Below are 26,706 nucleotides of genomic sequence, written 5' to 3'. Positions count from 1 at the left end.
ATTAACTTTTAAGTTGTTGTGTTCATCCTCCTTCAACATGTCTATAATTTGAAAAAAAAAAACTGTAAAGACTAAGAAACTATATACAAATGATTATTATCACAGAATCATAAAATGGTTGAGGTTGGAAAGGACGTCTGGAGATCACCTAGCCCAACCCCCTGCTCAAGCAGGGTCACCTAGAGCATGTTAGACAAGGCGGGCCTTGAAGATCTCCACAGAAGGAGACTCCACAACCTCTCTGGGCAACCTGTGCCAGTGCTCCGTCACTCTCACAGTGAAGAAGTTTTTTCTTATATTCAGGAGGAACTTCCTATTTATGCCTGTTTGTACCCATTGCCTCTTGTCCTGTCACATGGCACCACTGAAAAGAGTTCAGCCCCATCCTCTTGATCCCCTCCTTGAAGATATTTGTAGACCCTTATAAGAGTCTCCCTCAGTCTTCTCTTCCCCAGGCTGAAGAGGCCCAGCTCTCGCAGCCGTTCCTCATAGGACAGGTGCTCCAGCCCTCTGATCATTTTTGTAGTCCTGTACGCTGGACTCTCTTCAGTAGCTCTGTTTCTCTCTTGTACTGGGGAGTCCAGAATTGGACGCAGTTTTATATTTATTATTTATTCTATTCATGTTGAAAGAAAAAAAGACACTGAAATCTGATTCGGTATACAGGGACATAAATATCACTCAATATTTAACCAGAACTCATGTTGTCTGGTGTAAAATAAGCCTACCTCTTTAAAGGAAAGTTATTTACAGTGTTTTTTCTCCCTTAGGGGATACATTTACTAGCTCAATGTCAATAATTCTAAGCAGGAAACATTGTGATTACATCCGAAAATAGTGTTCAGTAACAGGTGAATTAGCTGTACACTTTGCTGGCAGATTAATTCTATTTGTATTCCCTTAGCTATTGTTTTAGTTAAAAAGTAATTTTTAACAGTTTATCAGAGACTAGATGAATACAACATCATAGAGACATGGAATAATTTGGGCCAGAAGGGATCTGTAGAGGTTATCTGGTCCAACCAACCTCTTCAAAGCAGGTTCAGCTTCCAAATTTGATGTAGAAACATGAATCTGAATCTGTCCAAATATCAGAGCCTATCATGTTCTGGGCAACTATCAAAGACTTGCAACTTCTGTTAAGCTAAATTTCAAGTTTAATACTTGCTTCAATTAAATTCTTTTTTTTTGTTTTTTTTTTTTTTTTTTTGTTTTTTTTTTTTTTAGGTTCGTATCTAGTCAGACTTCAAAAAAGATCCGGAGGAGCAATTGTAGGAGGCACTACTGTAACCTAGTTTTGATTGTTACTCAGCAAAAGGATTATCTTGATGTCAGTAGTTCTAGGCACCTGAGATGGTGGTTAAAGTCCTGAAGAAACATTAATTTGTTTCATTTGGGTTTGATATAATTATTTGTAACCAAAGCTTAAGGATGAGACAACAATGCCTGTGGTACCTCTAAGTGAAAAAGGGTTGAGATATTCACTCCTGTAATGAGATAAGCACATATCGGCAGCCTGAAAATCATTGTGGTCCATTGAGGCAATAAACCCAATATGTAGGCACTCTTAGTGCTTTGAGCTCATATATGAACAAAATACCATTTCTTCCTTTGTAGACCCTAGTGCACAGTAGTGGTTCCCAGCTGCAGGTTAGGTTGTGAGAAGTCTGCAGCTGCTACACTAGAGTAAATGGGATATGAGCATGTGAGATGAATTTCAAGATCAGACACGTGACCACTGACATAAATCAATCTGAAGCTGTCCTAGTTGACGGTCTTCAGAACCAGAACCCTGCTGGCCTCAAAACTGATATGACAAAAATGATATGAAACCACAGTCCCACTGAAGTTTCCATTGCTATGTTAGATGATAAAAAATTTATCTTCATAGACACATATGCCCCCGCCTATTCCCAAGACCATCCTAGGAGAGCATTTGCTCCAGGCTCACCTCCACCACATGGAGGTGACAAAGGTAGGGGAAGTGGGAACCCCAACAACCCATCAGAGAAATGGAGCACCTATCTCATTCCCTCTCGGGGCTGTTCCAGGAGGACCATCAGTCCCATAGTGCAAGTGTGAAACCCATCAAGATGAGTCAACAGGATTGACTCTCTGAAGCATCTTTTACACTTGGGGAATTATTGTCTAGGGGTATGGGACATATTGTGGAATACAACTTGTACAAAACCAGCTTTAAGGGAAGAACATTTGAGGACTGTGTAAGATTTATTGTAAGATATTTAGGCAGAGAACCAAAGGGATGGATCTAGGTGATTTGGAGAGGAACAACTGTGAGAAAATGGAGAAATAATGGGATAAAGGGGTCACATTTAAACAGGTTGGTGGTTAGTACACTTGTCCGGCCATGCCCTGTGCATGCTCAGCACAATCTGTCCTGCCTTCTTATTAAATGGCATTTCTAGCTATTTTCTTGAATGAGGGGCTCCTCAGCAGCAGCTGGAGCAAGTGAAGGTTTGCAAATCAGTATCTGATCACTAGCAACTCCCAACATGGATTAGTAAGCAAGTAGGTTAATTGACTGGGAGCCAGAAAGGGTGAGACCACAGACCGGGTGGCTGCTGAGGGAACCTGGGCAACTCCTGGAGAAACTGTGGGCCTGGAGGTTGGCTGAGACCCATATATGTGTGTGCATGTGAGCAATGGGGTCTGTACCAGCAACTGGAGAAGGGCTCAGGGGCTTGTATGTCCAGGTGACAGTGACTGGAGAGACTGGGGATCCAGGGCCAGCTACTGAGTGGGCTGATGTCAAAGACTGGAGAGATCCACACTGTGCATGTGTGTGCACCTGTCTCTCACTAATGGACATTATCAGCAGGAGAGGGAATGGAATGAAACGCTGGTGCTGTCTGTGCTTGTGCAAATGCTGTGCGTGTCCATCTGTGTGGCTGGTCATGAATGTATGTACAGCGTAACCTGTACATGTGTGTGTGCCTGCTGGGAATGCAAGGTCAGCCTTGCTGCTGCCTGGAGGCATGAAGCTGTGGCAGCCTTGCCTTTATCAGGCTGCTGCACTTGGCCTCCTCCTAACATCCATCTCCAGGCTTTTCACCTCAGCTGGTGCCAGTCAGTGTTGTCGTAAAGGCTACTATCAGTTGGACCTAATTGGATACTAACTAGTATTGGATATTAGTTCCATGGTTTAGATATAGTAAATGGCTAGGTGCACAATTTTAGGCCATTTATTACATAGTAAAAGAGATTAAAATAATAATATAATTGAATTTCACATTGTTCTGTTTTGCTTTTGGGTAGATGGGAAACACCACATATATTATACTTTAAAACTCCATAACGTGAATATAGATTGTTTTCCTCAGTCTTTTCAGTTTCCTGGAACTCAGGAATAGTAAAAAAATCTACACTTGAAGTCACACTTCAAGAAGTGACTCTTTTTTTCTTTCTTTTTTTTCAATACAAAGACAAGTCCAGTCCATATCTCATGTGAAATTTTTGCTTAATTCTTGTTTGGTCTTAATTGCCCATGTTTATGAGGATAAACACGTCTGCCAGAAAGAATAAAGTTAAATGTTTTAGAAAAATGAGGGAATTCCCTGCAAACATATGAAGGAGGTACTTACTTTGTGTGATTGCATATCAAAGACATAGTGCTTCAAACCCTTTACTCACCTAAGAATATCTTTCTCACAGGACTAATTTTTCTGATTCATACAGTGTCCCAGCATGAGCAGGGAAGGCACAGAAGAAAGAACTTTGCAGGATCAGGCTCTCAAGTGAGCCTGGTCATTTCTTTCTCCTTTGGAAGTAAACTTTTGTGGAAATAAATTGCCCAATCTGCAGTTTGTCCCTACTGTGTTCCACTGTTTACGGATCATTTACAACACTCTTGCGAGCACCTTGCTAAAAGTACTTTGAAATATCAAAACGGACATTATTTGTGTAATGAGATTTGGGGTTTAATAGCTCCATTCACACATGAGGAATTGTAGGCTTTTCTGATAGGCATCTATTAAACAAACTGGTTTGCAATCTCTGCTTCAGGGGAGAAAAATCTTTGTGTTACTGCTCTGGCCTCAGATTAAAAAGGGCTTATGTCTGAGCAGGAGTTTTTTGTTGCAAGGAAAAGACTAAGCATGTGTTCATTAGGCAATACTTTTGTTAGCAGGAAGACTGAAGTGAGAAATATCCCGTGTTATTTTCAATGAGAAGAAAACATTTGGAAGAAATGTTTCCAGAACATGGGAGTCTAATTCCCCAAAGAAGGCACTTAGGCTTGATCTCAATTTTTTAAAAAGTTCTTAAAGCTGCAGGGAAATGACCAGGAGAATTTTCTGAAATCTCCCCTCTTCTCTCTTATTAGTAATCATGGAAATTGCTGTCTTAGACCAATTGTGCCACTAATGACCCTCATCTGGATGAGCTGAGTAACTGCAGTGAAACTGTAAATGAACAGTAGCATCACTGGGCTAACCTGTATGGTTCAGGGACAAGCTTGGGACCATGCCCAACAGGCAGTTTGGATGTGGCTGCTCTGCTTTGGAGGTGAAGAGAGTTTAATAGCGTGAAAAGAGACCTTTCTATTCCAGTAGGCTTTAGTGCCAGAGGAAGGTTCTGACCAAATTTAATTTCAGCCATTAACTGATGGCTTGCTGCCCAGTTTAGCACACAAACTCTTAGTGCTGTCACTTGTTACCAGTCCTTAAGAGACTATTGACCTGATTCAATTTTCCATCCAACATATCTACTGTTATATGAGATGCTTTAGAGCATCATTCACGGCCTTCACTTTCCAGAAGGGCATAGATTCCTTGCTGCATTTGCCAGTCATATGTGAAAGTTCCCAATGGCCACTGGCATCTCAGATGACATTAGACACCTTTGTTTAGACAACTGAATCTCACCTATGATTTTCATTGACTATAACAGCTTACATGTTTTAGAAAAATGAGGGAATTCCCTGCAAACATATGAAGGAGGTACTTACTTTGTGTGATTGCATATCAAAGACATAGTGCTTCAAACCCTTTACTCACCTAAGAATATCTTTCTCACAGGACTAATTTTTCTGATTCATACAGTGTCCCAGCATGAGCAGGGACAGCTTACAGCTCACAGCTGTAAGCTGTATTATTAAGCTGTATAACAGCTTACAGCTTTACGCCTTGACTTATTTGCTTAAATATATGCAGCTGCTGCAGTCTGAATTGTCCTGGGATACTTCCCCTTGCCTGAGATACCACTGCAGAAGAGCACAAGTCCCATGAGATACCTCTCTACCTCCCTGCCTCATATTGTCTCAAATATGGGAGCATTTGAGGTGGCTCTGCATTCCTCTGTTTAGGAAACTACCTATGTATTTATACTTGTACATTAGGTATCTTAATTTGCAGTTGACTTCTAACCTCAGTATTTGTACTCAAGGAGACATTACATTAAGCACCTATGACTATGTCCACCAAAAATTAAAAAAGGCCAGGTCAATGGCTTAGGTCAACTAGCACTTTACCAAGCTATGCATCATCACAGTCGTGAGTCAGTTAGGATCAAGGGCTGCTGCTATCAGGCAGTTTGAAAGAGGCCTTGTGGTTTTGAGTAAAAGGAGGCTTTTATAGCATGGACATGAGATCTGCTGTGCTAAATGATCTCAGTGCCAGTGAATGTACTTTATTCTGCCTTGTTTACCTGTTTGGATGCCTGCTGTGCAGACAGTGCAGTTTTTGTGGCACAGTTAAACAGGTCTCATGATTTGTCTCAGTCATATATACTCTTTCTCTGGTAAAGGCTTCTGAACCTTCATTTTCATCCCCACCTTTAAATCAATATTGGTGCTTGTTTGACATCTTAGAGAAATAGTCCAGAAAAAAAAAATGCTCATTTTTCAATTGTACTTATTTTATGAGTAGATTAAGGTCTTCATGCCCATGAGGATCACACTGCTGCTAGTGCTCTCACAAAGGAAACAACTAAAGGGTGTGTTGGGCCATGGAAGGAAAAGGAAAAAGCAATAACTAGGAGACACTAAATTACTTTACCCCTACCGTCAATTCTCGACACCCTTGTGCTATTTCACACTGTCATCACGGGAAGTGGTGTCCCATTCTACCTCTATGGTGGGAACTTTCAGTGGTGTGTTTTAACCTCTGCATACAGCGAGGTAGATCAAAGATCTGCTGAAAACTAAAGCTGCAAGAAAAAGGCTCCAAGCAGCTTTTCTGTCTGATCACATCCATGGTACAGCTGGACGCATAGTTCTGTGAGCAGCAGCACAGTCACAAGAGAGGGACTGGAAGAAAAATCTTGGGGAAATGGGATGACAAGACTACCTCTTAGTGTTATGGCATTAACCTGGATTAAACTCCTTCCGATACTGCACTCTAATTTGCAAATTTAATTTGGTTTGTATTTGCTTTGAAAGTGTAAAGAGGAAATTCAGTTAAGGCTACTTTCATTCTGTTCGGAGTAACCACATAGTAATTTCGTATGCTTAAGCAATCCATGCTCAAATAACACCTCTAATTCAGATTAACTTTCTTGAAAGCCTCTGTGAAGGTAACCTTAAAGATTCACTTGATGACCACTATTAAAAAAATCCAGAATAAAAGACACATAGGTAAAATTCGGAAGCTGAAGTCCCCTCCTTTGCAGTAATATAGAAGAAAAAAATATATATACATATTTATATATATATACACACACATAGAGCTACTCCTTACACTTATGTAATGAACTTACTGGCATACTCCTCGTGTAAAATCACTGTGGAAGAGCAAAGCACCAGGCCTAATGAGGATTGCAAGTAAAAAAAAAAAAAAAAAAAAGACCTAGATTTTTTTTTTTAATCCTTGTGTATGTTTTCATTTGCAAAAAAATGTTTATCAAAAAAGAATAACATGAAGCTTCATTAGGAAAATGTTACCCATTTGTGGATGGAACTGAGCAAGAAATTGTGGCTGCACAAGAGTAGCTTGGTGAGGGGGGCATTTCATTAGGATGTGAGAGAGTCAAATTGATTTCCTCGCAGTGCCTGGTTCTGAGAAGTAATTTGAATGTTTATTCCGCCACCTGAGTGTCTTCCAAAATAATCTTTCATCTAAAATGAATGGCTCGTTGACACTGTCAGATCTCTCTTTCCTCTGTCCTTGTATAAACAGGAGGGAGAATACAGCCTTAATTCCTGGTCTTCTGCAGCTGAATCTAACTATTGCCGTATCGGGTTTTCTGTATAAACTTTGTATCAGTCTTTGCAATTTTTACCATGACACACTTTGAGAGATGTGAGTTTTGATCTGATTTAAAATACAAAGTTGTCAGAGTCCTTATTTTCCGAAGACGTTTCCTGCCCATCTGAAACCTTGAAATACCTACAGCTGTTTTTAAATTTATATAAAATAACATATGACATACTAGAGATGAAAAGCTTTTTTTTAATTCCAGATGAGTAAGCTTGCTTTTCTCTTATCTCCTTTCTGGAGGATGAGCTGTTATGTCTGTATTTATTTAAATAACCGTCTCAGAGATGCTGAGATGAAGGACGTTCCTGTGAAGACTCTTCACATCCAGAGGTAATCCTTCGCAAAAGTGTCATATCTTTCTACCGTAACGGTAAATCCAAGCAGTCCCAAATGCATGAGGGAAGCAGTTGCAAAGTTTAATATGATCTATGAAGTGATTCTGTCAAAGATTCAATATCTAAAACACTGTGTCAGTGAGCAAATGTCTATGTTTTTTGCAGGGAGGTGGATAGGATATGTAAGAAAATAGATATTAAAGAGTTTATCCATTTAAGTGTTTATATTTGAAATATTTAAAAATTAGTGATCAAATTGAAGTAAATTTTATTGATTTTAACCAACTTTTTTCTTTTTTTTTTTTTTTGAGTTTTGAGAAAAAATAGCATAAAGATTTCCTTTTCTTCACCAATGACAACCGATTTTGTTTCCTTCCTTTCCTGAGTACCTAAGACAAGGCATCCGGACTGGTCAACTGCGGACAGTTTTCAACTGTAACGAAAGCTAGCACCCATGTCTTGAGCAGTCCTGCAAAGATCCTACATGCTCTGGAAGTTGAGCTTTCAGTATGTCACGCTGTTCACTCAGAAGTGCTCAAGATGTCCAGCAGTTTTGGCCTTAATCTCTCAAGCATCGACTTCGCAGTATATTGCACAATGCGGAGGAAAAGCCAGTAATTCGCACACAAATGGATAACCTTTAAACCAAAGTATTAATTGAATAACATGACTGTGGGGAACTGGTATGCACCAAACTGATCCCTTCTTGAATTAATTGTACTTCATAAATTAAGTTTGGTCTTAAAGAGGGATAAAAATGGCAAGGACATTAAACCCAGATAATACCTTCAATTTAAACTCTCCTAATACCTAGCTGTTGTGCAAAAGTCAATTAATGATTGTCAGACATATTTTTTTTTTTCAAAATATTCCCCTTGGAAAATATATTTAAAGGATTTCTGTGATTGGCATGTGGTATCAACAGATGGATGTTATTTTGCAGAAATAGAACTTGCAAGTGCTCTGGGAGAAAGGCTGGTGAATACCATAAGTCAACATTTTATAATGAATTTTGTACAAAAGTATGATTTATAGAAAAAGAGCTCTTATTTAGCTAAAATATTTCAAAAAAACAATTTTTTTTCTTTCCCCTTTTTCTTATTTTCTCCTTCCTTTTTCTATTTTTAAATTTCAGTTTACTAGGGAGAATAAATATATGGGAACATCCATGCACCCACATCCAGTCCAATGAAAAAAACAGAACTCTAAACAAGTGATTTTTGCACCAGTAAGCATTAGAAAAGTAGAAAGTTACTATTATTTTAATTTGAATAACCAGCACTTTCCACTTAATCTTTTGTCTCTCTGCAGCTCTGAATTAAACTTGGAGTTACCCATGTATTTACAGTGCTTCATGCTTTCATATATGAACAGTACACATGGGGTGAACAAGGTTTGAGTCTTTCAGAGTTTGAGACGAGCTCCTAATTAGCTACATCTTCATCTTAGATGCCCTCTGTCCTAACACTTTGGTTCCTCCTTAGAGCAAGAATAAATATTCAGAATACTTATGTTGGGAAGATAGATTCTGTATGAAGTATCAAGCATCTTACAAGTGGTACTGCATCTCAATTTTCTCATTACGGTGCTGGATTTTACTCACTCACAATGTAAATCAGTGTTTTCCTTCCTTCTCCAGACCCCCATGACCAGACAGTAGGTATAGATCTGAACTATAATTTAATGATGAGAAAGGTGCATTGGGTATTTGGGTTTCCAGAGACTTGGAGAAGCAGTAGCACCATTCAACAACCGAGTGATACATTCTAGTCTTGTTGAAAGGAGACATTTTAGTAGTAGTAGATCATCAAAGACCTTCTCCCTCAGTGTGTGACATGATCACCACATGTCCCTGCACATGTACATGCTCTGTCCTCATGGCTAGACACACAGATTGCCCTGTGCAGGATGCCAATATCAGGTAACATAGTTGTTAAAGGAAGCTGGTAGTTTCCGAAGAATGACCTAAAATACTTCGTGTTAAACAGGAAAATAACTAGTTCTATTTTAAAGTGATGAACTGACCATTCTCAATTATCTGGTCTTACTTGTCTTGGGCAAAGTCACTCCTCTGAAATCTTGGTGGAACCATCCGAACAGGATACACCCTTTTTACACCCACCCCAAAGAGGAATACTTTGCCCTTGCATAATCACCTTTTGGATGAGCGCTTACTGAGAAAGTGTGTGCCTGACTCAAACTCACAGGTACTTTTCTTGACAGTGACCTAAATGTTAGATTAGATCCTGTTCCATTCTAGAGAACAGAAGGAAGATGCCCTTCAATCATTTTGCCTAAAGAGAGACATTCTAGTAAAGGACACAAGAGTCACAAGGTCAGAAGGACCTAGTTTACAGGGGACCACCAATGACTCACAATGATTAAGGCAGTTTTCCTTTTTCTCATTCAGGGGAGGTTAAACATGACTTGGAAGTTGCTCTGAGTGCGATACAAACCTCTCCGGCCTCTCAGTTACGGAATCCAAACCTCCTCTTTCTCCTCAGTTACGATTTTAGATAGTTTGGGTGAGATCCAAGAAGCTCAGTGTGACTTTTTCCTCATTTAACTAACTAAAAACTTAATAATAATAATAATAACAATGATAACAACAACAACAATCCAGCAAATTTTATATTTAGAGTGTCAATATTATATGAAGTGCTGAATAAATTAAAATATCCAGAACTTGGCAGATTCTAGACTTCTTTTTTTTTGACAGATGAAGTATTTTTTCTTCATCCTGTTTGTAGGTCACACAAGTGATATTTTTGTGAAATCTCAGTAAGATTTTTGAATTAAATTGTGGTGTTATTTCTACTTTATCACCATTTTTGCAAGTTTTGGGAATAAGGGAAATACTTATGAGTTGGGGCCAGATTCTAGCTTCATTTATGTGATCATAAATCTAGAACAACTCCATTTGATCTCATTTCAATCAGCGTGAATAGAGATGAATATTACTTGATAATGACAGATAATAAGCTTCTATACTTTATAAAACAAAATGCAGCAATACCTATGGTGATAACAACAGTCAATAAATGCCCTATAAATATCCTATAAATCTGATCTGGCGTAATGGAAGTCCAAGTAAAGCTATCCATGGGCAAACACACAAAGTAATTAAGAGAATGGAGTGTGGATCAGAGCATTTAATTCTCAGCAAAACATTTATTTATAGAATTTTCCCTCTGTTGATGAGGTTGTTTATTAGAAGGCCCTAACATTAGGGCCCATTTGGCTAAAAAAAAAAAAAAAAAAAAAAAAAAAAGGTCAAAAAATTTTCCCCTTATTTCCATAACTGATTAAATGTTTGTTGCAAATATTCATACTCTGTGATTTGTATTTAGCTGGTAAGATGCAAAGCTGACAGCTAAAGGACTAGGTGCAGCCATGCAGCCAGAAGAAGAAAGAGAAAAGGTAAGGACAACAGTATGACATGAAGGACCATTAGTAGGCAGAAATAATGAGAAGAAGTGGGATTATAGTCTCCTAAACCTTTATATGAATCTTCCTCTTGTTTTTAATGTTTATATATTTTTACTGAACTACAAAGATAATCAAACAAAAGAACTACATATGATGCAATTGTTTGAGAAGTTTTCAATTCTTTTTTAATCCGCAGTGATAGATTATATGTATTTAAAAAACAAAACCAATTATTAGATCATCTAATCTTCCCAGTACATTGTAGAACATATCCAGTAGTACACAAAGCATATATATTTTCATTATTGCAGTTTTTCTCAATAGCTAAATGTGGGTTGCAAATTAAATTTGAAAGAGTTGTAAATAAAGCTGAACAGAAAGGATATTTTTATTTTTTTTAAATTAAAAAAAAATCATTTTTAATTTTTTTTTTCTTTTCCTAGACTTAAAAAAATTAGCATGAACACCTGAAAAGGTGCCTCCACTTGTTTAACAGGAGAGAAAGACAGGAGCTGCCTCATGCCGTATACAGGGAGAAGAAGTGATGGAGACCTATCCCTAGCTCATGTGTATGTAGAAAGGCCTTGGGTAGCCCTTGGGTAGCACAAGCTCGATAATCTTAGTTCTGAAGTCTATCCTTCTTTTTTTTAAAAAATTTGCGGTCCTCAATTGAGTATAATTTGACTCATTCTTTTTATTTCAAAACATATCCTCTTCTTTTAGTGTTTTTTTTTTTTCTTTTTTTTGAAGGTAATACAAACCGCATAATGTAAAACACTGGGAACTAAACCTCCCATTTTGTGACTCCTGTGTGATCTATGGTATTGCATATAATTAGGAGACAGAATTTAAATATCTCAGTTAACACAATATTGGTGTTTTTAAATCCCTTTTTGTCATTAGCTAGTTTTATTTATCATATTGGACTACAGCCCAGATACTCAAAGGTCTTTGGGTATGCAGCACTCATTGATTTCACAGTGAATAGTTGCTTTCAATAACACTGAAATCTCTTTCGAAAAATACAAGCCTCATCTTCCAAAGCTTGATCGCAGTAGCGCGTAAAGAATTCCAAAGCTCAGCAGGCTTCGTATCAATTCTGCAGGGTTTTGCTGTTTCAAAGCAATAAACTTTAATGTTATCACAGCTCCTTTAGGAAGTGTTTTCCAGACGCACGCTCTCCTGGGTGCCAGTTGGCTTACACTATTCAATATTCCACTGCTCTGGAATTCAGATGCAATTCATCTATTCTTAAAGACTCCTATTTTGACATGAGTTCATAGAGTTTCAGTTGAGTGGATCCACTTTTCTTTTTTCTTTTTCTTTTTTTTTTTTTAGGTACAGCGTGGTAAATTTGAATGTGCAATTGGTCTAGGGAGCAGAGGAAACCACTTCCAAAGCTTTTCCCAATTAATATGCTGCTATAAAGGTTACTTTTTTTTCAGGAGACTGGAAAACTCTACCTATGGCGAATGACTGATACTAAGGCCACCTTCAGCCTGGTGTGTGAAGAAAGAAGTATGTTCTTTCAACATACTACATGCAGACTGGCTTTTTGGTAATGTGACTGGGAGAGTCAAGTGTCTCTTGGATGCTGGCACACCAAGGGTGTTGTCTCAATCTGTCACTGTTCCTTTTATTTAGTGCAGAAGTATCACATAATATGTTCTTCACAGCCTGCAATTCTGCATGCTGTGTGACTCTTCACAGTAGCCAGAAACCATTATTTCCATGGGAAATCATAACAGCAAAACCTGACATCTTCCCCATTATTGCTCCACTCTTCAGAGCATTATAATTTTGTGATTACATAGATGACACACCATGACATTTTCCAAAAGCCATATTGAAGTAAGTTCTCCAATTCAGTCAATAACATTTCACTCCTCTTTTTTTCTGAACACATGTAATTTATTATATACATATATTCACCCCGATATATAAGCTGGAAATTGCCCAAAGTGAATAAGAACCATTAAAGTTTACATTCACAGAATCCAGAAATTTTTTCAGCTCAGACTGAACTCCATTAAATATTATTTTTTATTGAATTACTTTAGGGCCTCATATAGATAGGGAGTGGTGAGAACTGAGGAATTTGTCTCAAAGACATTGCAGTATTGCAGTCAAAGATCCTGACATCAAATATATGGATTACTTTTTTTTTTTTTTTTTTTTTTTTTTTTTTACTGATTTGTATCTTTTTTTCTCATGTACCCTGGATTTCTACAGTTCCCTTCATTCCTCACACTAATTCATTTCCTGTCTTACTATACTTGTCACCTCTAATTCCTTCTCTCTCTTTTGCCCATGCCAAGTAGTCTCATTTTTGCCTGCTTTTCAGGATCGTTGGTGGATCTCTTGTTCTTCACCTCTTGGTCTGTTACTCTGTCTTCCAGTGTGTCCTAGCAGTCCATTCGTTGCCTTGTTAGCTCTCTGGATCCATGCATCAGATGTGCATGGAAATGTGTCCATGTTCTTCTCTTGGATGGGAAGAAGTCTACATTAAGTCCAAAATAAGCTACTGCCTGAGTGGCATAGCTAACCTTAATAGTAAAGGCAAGACTTTCAGCCAGCGTAACCCCAGTGATGGCAGTGGAGCTAAACTAATTGGCACCACTGACGACCTAGCTCATTATTTCTTAGACAGAAAAGCAAGCGGTTAACCGTATTTCCATGGTTTTCTCTTCTTCAAGCCCTGAGTGACTTAGCAGCACAGGAAACACCTGTCGACTTGTCAGCATCCTCTGCTGTTTTCTGCATTATGTATTAGCAGCTCTGACCTTAACTATACCTGAACAACTGGAACACACGAGCAAAGGCATTTTGAGATATTTTGCAGGTGTTTCAGTGTCTACCACGCTTCTAATTCTTGGCCAAGGGATGATGAGACTTACTGGAAGTTGGAATTAATCCCTCTGTCATTGCTATTTCTATCAGGTCAAGGATTTTGGAACTTGAAGTTTGTGATTGCTAATTTTCAGAGAACAGTGTCAGGCCTAAGCAGAAATGTTGTGCTGAAACATTTTTAATGTTTTCAATCCATGTCAAAGTCTTAAATTTATAAGCTTATGGAAAGATTGACAGAAAGTAGCATCAGAGACTCTGTGGGAAGCTGTTGATTCCATCACTAGATAAGTCTATAGAATAATCAGAGATATTTTAGGAAACCAGTGATGTTGAAGAAAGTCCACTAGACACAAAATAAAGTTAAGATTTTCAAAGCTAGCCAAGGAACTAATATTAACAATGAAAATCAGACAACAGAAATCCTCAAAACATGCTGGATTACCTCAACGTAAATGTCAATTCCTCATAAATACATTTTATCACTTTTCGTCTTTCTGTAGCATCACATGCTGTATATTTTTGAGTATTTCTGGTTTTGGTGAATAAAGCAGAAAACTCTACTTACACTGTAAGATTCAAAGCAAGACTGGATCACAGGACAGAAAAGGAGCTCTTAGGTTAATTACTCCCTTGCCATCAGATGGGTGTGCATCCAAATCATATGTTCCCATTAATATCTTTACCTACAGTCCTCTTTAAACTTAAAAAATCCTTGTTAGCTATATCTTTCCAAAAAGTCAGCATCTAGTCTAAGCCATAATAGGCTGAATTACACTCTAAAAATTCTTGGTTTTTTTCCTATTGATTGAATAATTTCAACAGAGATTGCAATGACTGGATGTAGTAGAAGATTAGTGTAGACTAGTTGCTGATTTTTTAGATGGTCAAAGTTATTGGAAATGAAGATGATGTCATAGCTCTTTTATCCTAACTACAAATGCAAGGCTAGTTTAGAAGTTCATTCCTTCAGATGGGTTGAAGACTTTCTTATAATTTTTAGCCTGAAAGGTTTTATATTTAGTTTTTCAAAAATAATTTTCATCACTCCAGACAGACAAAAGATCTATGTTCCCAGACTTTCATTAGAAATACCTTCACAGAACTAACTTTAAATTTTTGCATATCCTTCATCAAGCACCCTGTCACCTAGTCTTTATAGCAAGTTATAGCTTCATTGAAATTGAAACCTCAGTATAACATTATAGCTTCATTGAAGCATTTCTGACATTACAGTTTTGCATTTTAGCATCAATGAAAGTGTCTTTCAGGCATTTGGGACAGATATTAGAAAACATTTACATACTTGTAGAGATGCTAGGGTAGGAGTGACTGTGAGGAACTACACCTCAATATCTTCATACCAGTAGATAAAATCCATATACACTTGGCCTCCTTGGCAGCATATTAATCTCTGATTCAAGAAAAGTAGAAGGCAGGTGGTTTGATCAGGTTTGAACCACCATCTCCTCCACTGCTGGCAGGACAGATGTCACCCCGCTTGTTCTGTATAAAACCACATTTACCACCAGATCAGAGAACCAGGATCACTCAGCCAGTCTTGGCTCAGCGCTATACGTGTAGTTAATTATACTGCATTCTGAAGCCCAAATTCTTTTGTATTTTCCTAAAAGTGACATTGTTTAGTGAATTAAAAATACATAGATTAAGATGGATTAAGAAATCATTTTCAGATGTATTTACTGCACCTAAACAAGAGTACAGATAGCAGAATGTGTTTGGTAGTGAGAGTAGGGTTATGATGGGAAGATGTCTTTCTCTTTAAGGAATTTGCAATAAAATCTATGCATTAAAAACAAGCTACATGTAAGATATGCATAGACACTGCTTTCTCCCTCACAGACTCTTTCTTTTGATGCTTATTAACTTGCCTGTTACATTAAAGACTTCTTGTGGTTCTTGGCTGTAAATCAAAGTTCTCCTTAATCACCACCTAAGAACATTCCATAGAGTTTCTCTGATGTATGTGAGTAGATGATGAGCTGTAATTTGTCCTAAGCTACATATCACTCTCCTGGAGATTGTGGCACCTGAGAGATATTTGCAGGCAAGGAGCACACAAAGGAAAACTTAAAAGTCATCAATAAGAACTGGTGCTGAATCAAAATCGCTTTGAAATCAGGATAGTTCTGTGGTAACTTCAGTCAGCCTTTGATCAGGTTCCTAAAAACAAAGTAAGAGGACGTGCTAATATTTAAAATTTTTTGACATCCCCCGATTAATCAGAAGGAGTAGATTCACTGTAATATTATTGAGGGTAAAGATTTTCCATGATCATGGGTATGGCCAATAGTTTCTTATACACAGAATTACACCTGAAAATTGCTTCTGGATAAAATAAGAGCTGGAATCCCTTCCTGACTCTGTTTATGAAGAGGTACAATCAATGGCAACTTTCTTTATAAAGTACTTTGAGACATATTGATTAAAAACACTGTGAAGAAGCTAATCCATTCTGTTAAATTCATAGGGAGAAATTTTCTGCTTAAGGATGATAGAAGATGTCTTTAAACATTCTATATACACAATTTCTTTAATTTTGTGGCAAGAAGATTAAACTAGCCAATAATTATTGCTTTTCAGTGAGAACAAAATTGCTCATCTGAATTATGAGAGAACTTCTCCTCAATGCTAACATGTTGATGATGTTTTCAGTTCACTGACAAACAGAAAAGTTGTTTTCTTAGCTTGTATCTTGCCCTTGAAAAATTGGGACTGTAAGAGCCCAGAGGAGTAGGTGGCACTGAACAGCAGGTGCCAAATATCATGATAGTGCATATATGTGTATTCAGTATTTTCAAACCGTGTTTCAGAATACTGGCTGAAGAAAAATGCTGAAGTAATATACGTGTGCTGCATATGGTACAAAAAATTCTTTCCAATCCTAAGCTTGCAGGTCATCATCAAATTTCCAAACTCTGCTATTGGAAGGGCCATGTAAAGGATATCAGATATTCACAAATGACAGGGAAACCATAACTGCTCCAGCTGCGACTTCCAATCTTAATGTAATTGACTGCCTTGTTTCTACTATATTATTGCTATTTAATGATGAAACAGCCTGTGGAAATTCTCTACCATCATGATTTAAAATTGCACCTTTACTGAAATTCTATAATGAAAGACTACAGAGACCTTCCAAATGTCTGAGCTACATGGAGCTTGTTTTATGTTCAGTCATTTAAATTAAATTAAAGTTAATTAAATATGCAGAGAAGCAAATACATGGATAACTATTACCAAGCCTTTAATCAGCCCTTTCTTACCTTTTTTTTTTTTTTTTTTCAGAGAGAAGAGGAAGTTGCATTTTGATCTGTTTGGGGAGGAAGAAAACTATAGGATCATGACACCTGTTCAAGAAAACTGACATCTTCTCTCACCTCAGCAGTATACTGATCAATAGCGGTCTTGAGCGAGCCATTAAAATAGTTCTTCTGTCTAAATGTCTAAAAATATGGACAACAGTTCCCGGACAGCCAACAGTGGATTTAACCCTATGGTGCTTGACGTTCATGGAAAAAAAATGTCATCAGAAGATACAGGTCATCAAAGTCCTCTGTGCCAGCTTCTCCTCTGTTTCATTTTGCATGGCCTAAAGGCAACCCGATCTCTAAATACAAAGTAGAACCCCTCTCTGAACAAAAGATAATATTTTTTGCCTGTTTTCAGAGATGAATGCTATGAATCATCTGAGGTCCACACAGATCCTTACCGAAAAAAGAAGGTGATTTTTTTTTGAACTTGGCCCAAGTTTACCACAGGGACTTTGACTGTTGGAGAAACTTCAAATCTGTAATAAAAAGAAACGTGAATATTTTTCACACTCCAGATAGCATCTGTCTACGGACTAAGGGGGTTACTGGAAAACTAAAAACGATGTGAAACACATTAGCACTGCCCAAAGAGCTTCAGAGCTTCTGACAGCTTTCACCCACACTCTGATTTAGCTTAGTTAGCCCCATATCTGTGCAGAGATAGGCCTTTATTTTTCTTATTTTAGGACTACAAATATCTCCCAGTATAGGCAGATGTTTTCCCAAGCTCTGCAAAGCATGATCGTCTGCTCGTTTGTTTCCAATCTGCCCTAGTAATTTTTCTATATGTCTATTTTTGTAACAGTTAAGTGACAAAATCCACGGTCAAAGCTTTCAAAGTCTTTGGCAAAATGTCACTGGCGATTCAGTCTCTAACACTTATGCTTAACTAGAGCTCTAGTGAGTAAATCTCCTATCTTCATTGTACTATGCAATACTTTACCCATGCAAATCTCCCCATCATCACCTTCTCTCAGCTAAATAGTTGCTGTATCCAAGGCCAACATAAGTGTGAACAGTTGCAGTTGGCTTAGGTCTCCCTAAACACTTCTTTCAGAATTATTTTCTAAATCAATCTGGCAAAGCTCTGTGGGCATCTTGTTTATGAAGTACCACCTCACTCCATTGTATTAAAAATTTTACTTTGCTTATCTATGCTGCAGTAAAGGCACTATTAAGAAAGCATAAGTGAGACTTTCTGGAGGGATGAGCTGATTTCCTGAGATGTACATGGGTTTGCGTAGACCTATTGAAAAAAAAAAAAAAGAAAAAGAAAAAGAAAGAAAGAAAGAAAGAGAGAAAAAGAAAGAAACTACTTGTGTCCCACTCGGGTCCTTCAGCTGCTGATATTGCATAAGCTAATGAGCATAGTGATAGTACTACCTTAAATGGTAATCCACCCAATACGTGCTGAATATCTGTTAGCATTGTGACCAGTTCTGCTTTCCGCATACATGGCTATAATCTAGCCTCATAGTTTTTATTTTGCAAATGTTTTGAGGAAGAAATGGTGTTTCTTAGCTTCGTGATCTGGAGACTGTGCCCCCTACGTTCGTGTCAGTGGAGAAACGGCTACGATCTTGTAAGGTTGATTGCCACGCAGGTGCTCAGGTCTTGCTCAAAAGTCACTGTACAAATTCTGCTCGGCTGATAGCCTGGTGAGAATAGAAGCATTACGTTGCGCTAGCCATACTGCCTCCTCGTGTGCCATTACCTGGCAATACTAGTGTTAATTACAGCAGCCTAAGGTGCCAATACAGAGGATAAACACTGGAGCATCACAGCACTGCAAATATGTTTATTTCCAGTAAATTAAAGCTAAGGGTTCTCTGTCTAAGACCGATCACTCTTTTTAGCTAATATATTTATGGAACATTCCCCAAATTTTCTGTATTTGAACAGATAGGCTGTATCTACGTCAGTAAATTAAACATACTCGGATCATACACCAGCACTGAAATCAGCTAGCACAGAACAGCCCGTGACATGTTATTAAGTTCTTAGATTTCAAAATACAAGGTCTACATACAAACTGCCTACCGGGAATAGTAGTTGGCTTGCATCGCCTCCCAGATTGACCCTGAGAAGTGCATCCTGAAAATGCTAGATGTCTGGGGTCAAATGGTGCTGGGCACCCTGGTTGCAACACGTGGGGAGGTTCCCTGGCACTGTCTCATTTAATAGGCATATGGGTGTAGGTACAGGAATTCATGCATGAGAACACCATCACCCACTTGAGGTGCTAAATCTCTCACTGTATGTTAAAACAGATAGGTATAACTCGTTAACAGGCATTAAACTTCACCTGCTGAAAATTAAAGGAACATCAGTGAAAGTCAGACATCTAAAGATAGTAGAAGAGAAGATTTAGTTGAACAGGATTTAGTTATGTTGCTCTTACTACAGTAAATGCGTTAATTATAGTGTTGGCATGTTGTTGTAATTGTCACATTGCTTGAGGTGATGTATATTGTAGCATGACAGCGTTATTGGTTCTGTATCAGCAGACAGATAGTCTCTATTCCAAATATCACTAATGCTAAGATTTTCCAAGAGAACACAAGAAAGCTGGTGTCCATTTCCAACTGACAGTGTAGCTTGCAGATTCTGCCACTGTGTCTCATTCTGCCAAGCACCTTTTCCATGAGCATTTTTTCGCTATGATATGACTATATCTGTGCATTCAGTAAATTTTTAGAAGGATAAACTTTAAAGGCAGGTAAGAATGTGGTCTACTCTATTTGCATCAAAAGATATCTAAGTTATGGAGAAAAAAATACAAAGAAAAAAAGGGTATCTCTGTAAAGACATATAGTTTCATGGTTATGCGTTTGGCAGCATTTCAACCTAATTGCTTCACTAAGGCAACAATGTCACATCTATACTGGTTTTGAAAAACAGGGATGGTAAATTAGTGTGTTTGTGCCAAAGAATGTTTCTAGATAAGGAAACCTAACAGTTCATACAATTAAACTATAAAAACATTTCCTGCAACGGTCTTGAATTGTGCCAGCTAGCCGTCTCACCAGCACTGTTGGACGTGATTTGGGAGCTAGGATGGGCCAGAAATCAATCCTAGGACATATTTTGTGTGTGGCTACCCAATTCTGGAAAGTCAGATAATTTATAGAGAGGGTGGAAGATACTCTGCGGCAGCTGGCGGCAACGTCAGAAATCAGTCCTGTCCGAGAGCGTAGCAGTTTGGTCCTAGGCATTGCAGACAAGGATCTCAGCGCACCAGCTCCTAGTTGTGTCACCTACACCAACATCACTCCCTGCTGCATGAGTGGAGTGGAAGAGAGGTGAAGAGCTACCCTGCTTGCCATTACACTCTTCCCTGATGAAACCAGGTCTGAATCTGGTAAGATGCTACTGATCTCTGACCTACGTACATATCCAAATATTCTATTCAGATATTTCCTGCTTTTCATTTGGAGTAAATCGTTGTCTGTATTTTTTTTTTCTTTCTTTGTCTTCATTTTTGGTTTCTTGGAGAAGTTAGTCAATATGGGGGCTATAAATAAGGATGAAAAGCCAGGGCAGGGAAAGTGTTCTGCAAAATTAAGGTCAAAAAATAAAGCAAATGCCAGCAGGCACCATATAATTATGTCAGTGCAGCAGTTATGACTTACACCAGCTGCAACTTTGCCCAGGAAGTATGCTCCTTCTTATTCTTTATCTTATAGACATTTTCTATGTCTCTGTCATGTCTCAAAATTTCACTTTCCTGGTAAGTGTTAACCATTTCTAATCATCCTTCTGGAGCTCCTGACCAGTAACTTCGGCCTAACCAGAACAGAAGATGTCTTTCCAGCACTAATTAATCACCCCAGTATATATATATATATATATTTTTTTAAGAAAATGACACTGCCCTTTTAAATAAAATTTAGGGAAAGCCTCATGGAAGCACTGTCATCATGTTAATTTTTGATAAATCACCACAGACACTTGATCAGCCTATTCCAGCAGCTGGAGGTCACTGAGAAGGCAACAACTACCTCAAGTTTGTCTTTAAGAGCACCAGACTCACCCACAGACATAGCAAGGGTTGAGAATGGTGGTAAAAGAATACGGGTGAGAGATGAAGCATCATCAGTTACAGCAACAACATTTCTGCAGCAGGCAAGATGGAGATATATAGTTAACATTCACAAGTTATAATCCTGACTGACACACCTGGACTAATCCAGCTGACGTGCTTACTCCATCCGTTTTGTGGCACTGCTTTATATTCAGCATGGCCTGATGAATACGAATATTCTCAACGTGAATGTTATCTTCTTTCCAGTAAGTATTCCAGCTTCATATCAGAGTTTTCCTATATTTATTCAAATCACCAGTCTGCGGAGTAACTCCTCAAACATAAAATATAAGTTATGCTAGTGCCCGGTCCCGGGCCATACGAAATGTACGACAACTTTGTCATTTACTTTTATGATGGGATCTGATTCCATGTAGCTCATAGAAATTCTCTTATTACTGAGAATTATATATTATTTATTGGCTAAACAGATAGGCAGAAAAAAGGTTTGTATTCCAAAATATATAGTGTTTAAGTACAAAGACAATATGAGATGGGGAAGAATATACTACATACATGTTACTGAAACTATCTTATCCCAATCCCTTACCTTTCAGACCTTTGAATCTAGGAAGTCACATCATACAGTCTCCCAGAAACTCTTCAATTCACATTTGAAAAAGGATTTATTGTCTTGCAATTGATCTTGATGGATAGATATGACAGGACTTCACAGTTTAATAAGTTATATCCAGATTCAAAGAAGCCTTTAAATATGATAGGTACTGCGTTACTTGGAATTAGGGGAATAAACTGACTTTTTTATTATTATTATTTTCCTGTAATGTGAGCAGGTTAAATTGAGTGACAGAAGGTGAGCACTTCTCCATCTAAATAACGGTACATTCATCTTTTAGCTCTGCTAGACACCCATGGCATATTCAACAAATTGCTTCTAGTCTTCTTCTTTATGTTTCCTTCTTCTAATTGGCAGTCTAAATGTATTCTTATACATAATCACTATAAACAGAGCAATTACGAATTACACAGTCAATTAGCATCTACCATGTTTTGAAAAGGCCAAGCAGAATCACCACCTTGCCTAATCAGTTATATTAAAACATTCCTCTTGATCAGTTGTCCTCAAGATGTGTTCGATAAATCCCTTGAGGTGGAAGAAAGGAATCCAGGAGTTGTTGCGAACAACCATTAAAGAAAGTCAAAAAAGGGGGTCTGAAAAGAAATGGTTCCTTTCCTGCCATCCACTGTTGAGTCTTTCACAGCCATTATAGTGTTACTGAACCTTGAAATGGAATTCTATAAGGAAAATAAGCCAGTGATATTTTAATATTAATAAAGAGAGGAGGGTTTGGGGTTTTTTTTGAGCTCCACAATTTTTGCTGCAGCAAATTCTATATCACATTATCACAATATCAACATGACGCAGCTGCGGTTCCACTGTAAGTACCATTTTGCTCACAAGCTAATCAGGTAAGGCACCAAACTGAGAGCTACATTATTTCAAGTGTTTATCTTAGAGAGTAGCACTGATGACTTAGAGTCATCCTGCAGCCACAGAGCTATAGTACTGCTGAACTAAAGGGCGAATGGGTGACCTGGGACATGTCTTTGCGATACATTTCAAATTTGTAACTTTCTACCATGGTCCTTTATTCTGCTTTCATATATATGAAAACAATCAGAAATATGTTTTTTGAATCTTCTGGGGTTACGCTGATGCATGACTAATTTAAACAGAGTCAGGCTCACCTTTTTGTGTATTTGTGCGCATATAGAGACTTAATGCCACCACACTGTGTTTGTGTCTGTGTATATATGTATATAAAAGTATATATGTACAGACACACACATAGCAACATATATATTAACTACATCTTGGAACTTAGCACCAAGAAATTTTATCTAGAGGAGTATACACATTCAAAAACAGTGTGTACCCATAAAGATTCTGCAACAAAAATACAATTAAAATTTTATGAACATTTTCATCTGAGGTATATAGAAGTGATAAAAGATAGAATATGATCTGAGTCATAAACCTAGGAAAATAGCCTTTCCTTTGCTTTGGCAAACTCCCTTTCAGAATCAGAAACACCAAGGTTCCCACTAAGAAAAGAATGAATGTCACTGCACAGAAGCAAGTTGCTCTCCATGCTTCAGTATCCTTCCTTAGTGGAGGAACGGGCTGTACCCTTTCTGTCAACCACCTTGTTACAAGATAAATTGTCTGTGTTTGTGAAACAAATGCCTAACGTCATCTCTCTTTGCTCTTGATCATGAAAGAGAGGTTAGAATCCAGGCAGACAGAATCATCCTGTCTATTTCTCCTTACTATGGTCACTTGGAACTATCAAAAATCTTAATAGAAAAATGTTTTTGAAAAACGCAACTAAGTAAGTAAGTAAGTGTAAATGACACTTACACTCTGACAATCCTAGGGGCTTCAGGTTTTCTCATTGCTCTTTCCTTCTGTTTCATATTTCTCAGAAAATATGTTTTCTCACTCTCTATAGCTATCAGTTGCAAGCAAAAAAATAAGTACAAAGAAAGGAGCAGCTCAAAAGATATATATTATTTGTCTCTGTTACTGACCAGCAGAGAAGGCTAAGACCTGGATTTGTCTGAAAGCCGGGGTGAGAGGACTCGTGTATGACAGGCATGGAGAACAAAGCAGATTTAGTTCCTTCTGCTGGGTTCTCCCCTCCAGCTGTCTGCACCTCAGCCTTTCCATTTAGATACTCAGCAGAGTTTTCAAGTCTACCTGAGTAGTACTCATACTGTTCTCAAGGGCAGAGCAAAGTCAGTAGTTTTCAGATAGCTCCTCTTCCCTCTAAAGGAAGAACCGAGGACCCTCCCAGCTCATGTAGCCTTTTGTGGATACCAAGGAAATGGTCCTGAACAGCCAAACTGTGTTGGATTTCCACTGGTGCCTGATAAGCATGAACAGTATCAACAATATCCTAAGCTTAGGTTTATCTGAATCATCTTAGACAAGTTACTCCATTAAAAAAAAATAGTAAGATTGTCTGTTCTCTGCTGTCATCTTCATTTTATGGTCCCCAACTTGGATATTGTATACAGTTGTAAGAACTTAGAACACATTTTAAGAAGATGCCACCATCAGGTAAAGGTAGGAGGGCAAACCCAGTTTGCTTAACATTACCATGAATTAGAGAGTGGTCACATAATCTTTACTGTGTTTCAGCTGAGAAATTATAACTGTTTGCAGGAGAGTGACAATTTCTCTAAATGTGTCAAATGCATGACTGGTCACTGCTGGAAATAACACATAGGAATTTATTAACAACCTGTTGATGTCCCATTGTAGTTGGAGAAGAATGTCCAGATGGCAAAAAGGATAAAGCAAGCTACTCAACCTGCCCCAAAGGCAAGGGCAGAGTATCTTCCAAGTGGAAGGCGTTAGCTCATTTGATCAAGATGATATTGGGAGTATTTATTTGTTGTACTCTTTTTCAGGTGACACGTGAAGTAGAAAGCATCAAGTAGTGAAGAAACTTGAACAAATTGCTTTCCTTCTCAGCACGTGTGTGCGCCAGCCACAGCCAATGAAGCAAACAGAGTCTGATTAAGAAAGCAAAAGTGTTGATCCTAATTAGAACAGACAAAGGCATTTTTCAATTTGGATCCTCTGTTTAAAGGTTGACTCTTGGCAAGCATGTGATAGCTCAGTGCATTAAAGGTATTGGTTACCAGAGCTTCCACCTCCAGACACTTCATGTCTGGAACTGAAACATCTGCCAGAACCAGAGGTCATTCTCTTCAAATGATAACAGAGTAATTGCTTCCATGAGGAGGGCTAAAATCTGTTGGTGGACCTTTCCAGGATTCTGCAGCTACTGCTTATCTAGGTGATTATTGCTGAACTCAGGGAGACCTTAACAGGTTATCCAGGAGTCTTCAGCTTCATATTAAACCAGGGAGCAAGCAGTTTTGAGGCCTGGATTGAAGATTAAAGCTTAACATCACAAATCCAGAATGGAAGTGATAAAATCCACCTGTACAAAGATTTTTCTAAGCGTATCATCAACAATTATGAACAAGATCTTCAAAAATAATGGAAAGTGCTCATGTGACCTACTCATTTTAATTTTATTTACTCTCTCAGAATGTCTAACATTGGCAACCGCTGGCATTATGCCATTGGCTTTAAAGTGCCGTAGGGGACAGGTGCAAAAAAGAACTCAAAACTAGAGGACATTCGTCAAAAATTTTATTTGAACTGCTGCCCAGTGGTATTGGGATGTCTCCAAATGCAAATGTTCTTTCTCACGCTTTAGTTGGTTAAGGTCAGGGACATGCCAGTGGTTAGTTTAAATTGAATAATTTTTGTCATATTGGCTCAGCTGGTGAGGTCATTTTTGCAGTGCAATGGTGACAGATTTTCTGTCTGGAGTGGTCTCGCAAGGGGAACCGGTGAGGCAGGCCTGTTGTGCAGATGAGTGCTATAAAAAGCTATTCTTGCAAGTGTGAACGTGGCGCTGGATCTTTTCTTCACAGTTTGACATCAAATGGAAAATAATGCAATCTGATTCCCGGAGTTAATACCTTCACAATTTTCACAACAGTTTTTTAAAGTGGAAAAGAAGACCAAACACTGCACCAAAGGAGAAATTCAGAGAGAGTGTTCTTCCCTTTTACATAATAGGTCTTGTTCTGAAACCCCAGCAGTCTTCGTCTGGCTGGAGGAGAGAGAAGCTCTGTGCTGCATGATCACTGTTAATGGGGCAGATCACTCTTGACCACCCTGGTTTCTCATATAAATCAACAGCTAATTGTAGCAACATATTTAGTTTTCTCTGGCTGTAAGTTTCAGGGTGTTATCCTTTTCCTCCTGCTTCTGAATATGGCAATATGAAAAGGGAAGACCTGTACAACTCTGAGATCCGTGTGAAATTCAGCCCCTAGAAAAATTATGTCCTGACGCTAATGCTCTAGGAAATTAGTTTATTGTGTCAGGGAATGGTGAAGGTTAGCTTAAAACATTTAGTGAATCGTTCTTCAGTGTGGATCTGCAGGGTGTTTCTGTGAAAAGAAGAATCTAAAATGTAAGCAGCATTTAACACTATTATTAACCCCATTTGCGGGGAAAAAAAAAGTCAAAATTAAATGCACTTCATGTTGGATTATAACCTAGAGCTCTTGATACAAAGTGTTGTAAATAAACACATGAAGATTTCAGATCCCAACCGCATGGTGCGTGACCCCAGCTCAAACAGAATTTGAAAGGAGACAAACTGCGCCCTTATACGCAGTTTAGGACAGAGGACATCGTTGCTGTATGCTGTGGCCAAGACATCTGTAGAACACTTTTAGCTTAAATTACAACATTTTTTAACAGAATTCCTCCAGTGTCTCTTTGTTTGTTTGCATGCAGAGAGAGGGAGGTGAGGCAACATTCATACACTGCGTGTGTATGCCCTCCTGAGTCTCCCCTTTCCTCTCCAGTTCTGATATATTCTCTTTTTCCAGACTGACACTAC

The sequence above is a fragment of the Rhea pennata genome, chromosome 2 (assembly GCF_028389875.1).
Source record: "Rhea pennata isolate bPtePen1 chromosome 2, bPtePen1.pri, whole genome shotgun sequence".
Taxonomy (NCBI): Eukaryota; Metazoa; Chordata; class Aves; order Rheiformes; family Rheidae; genus Rhea; species Rhea pennata.
This window is presented reverse-complemented; position numbering follows the sequence as displayed.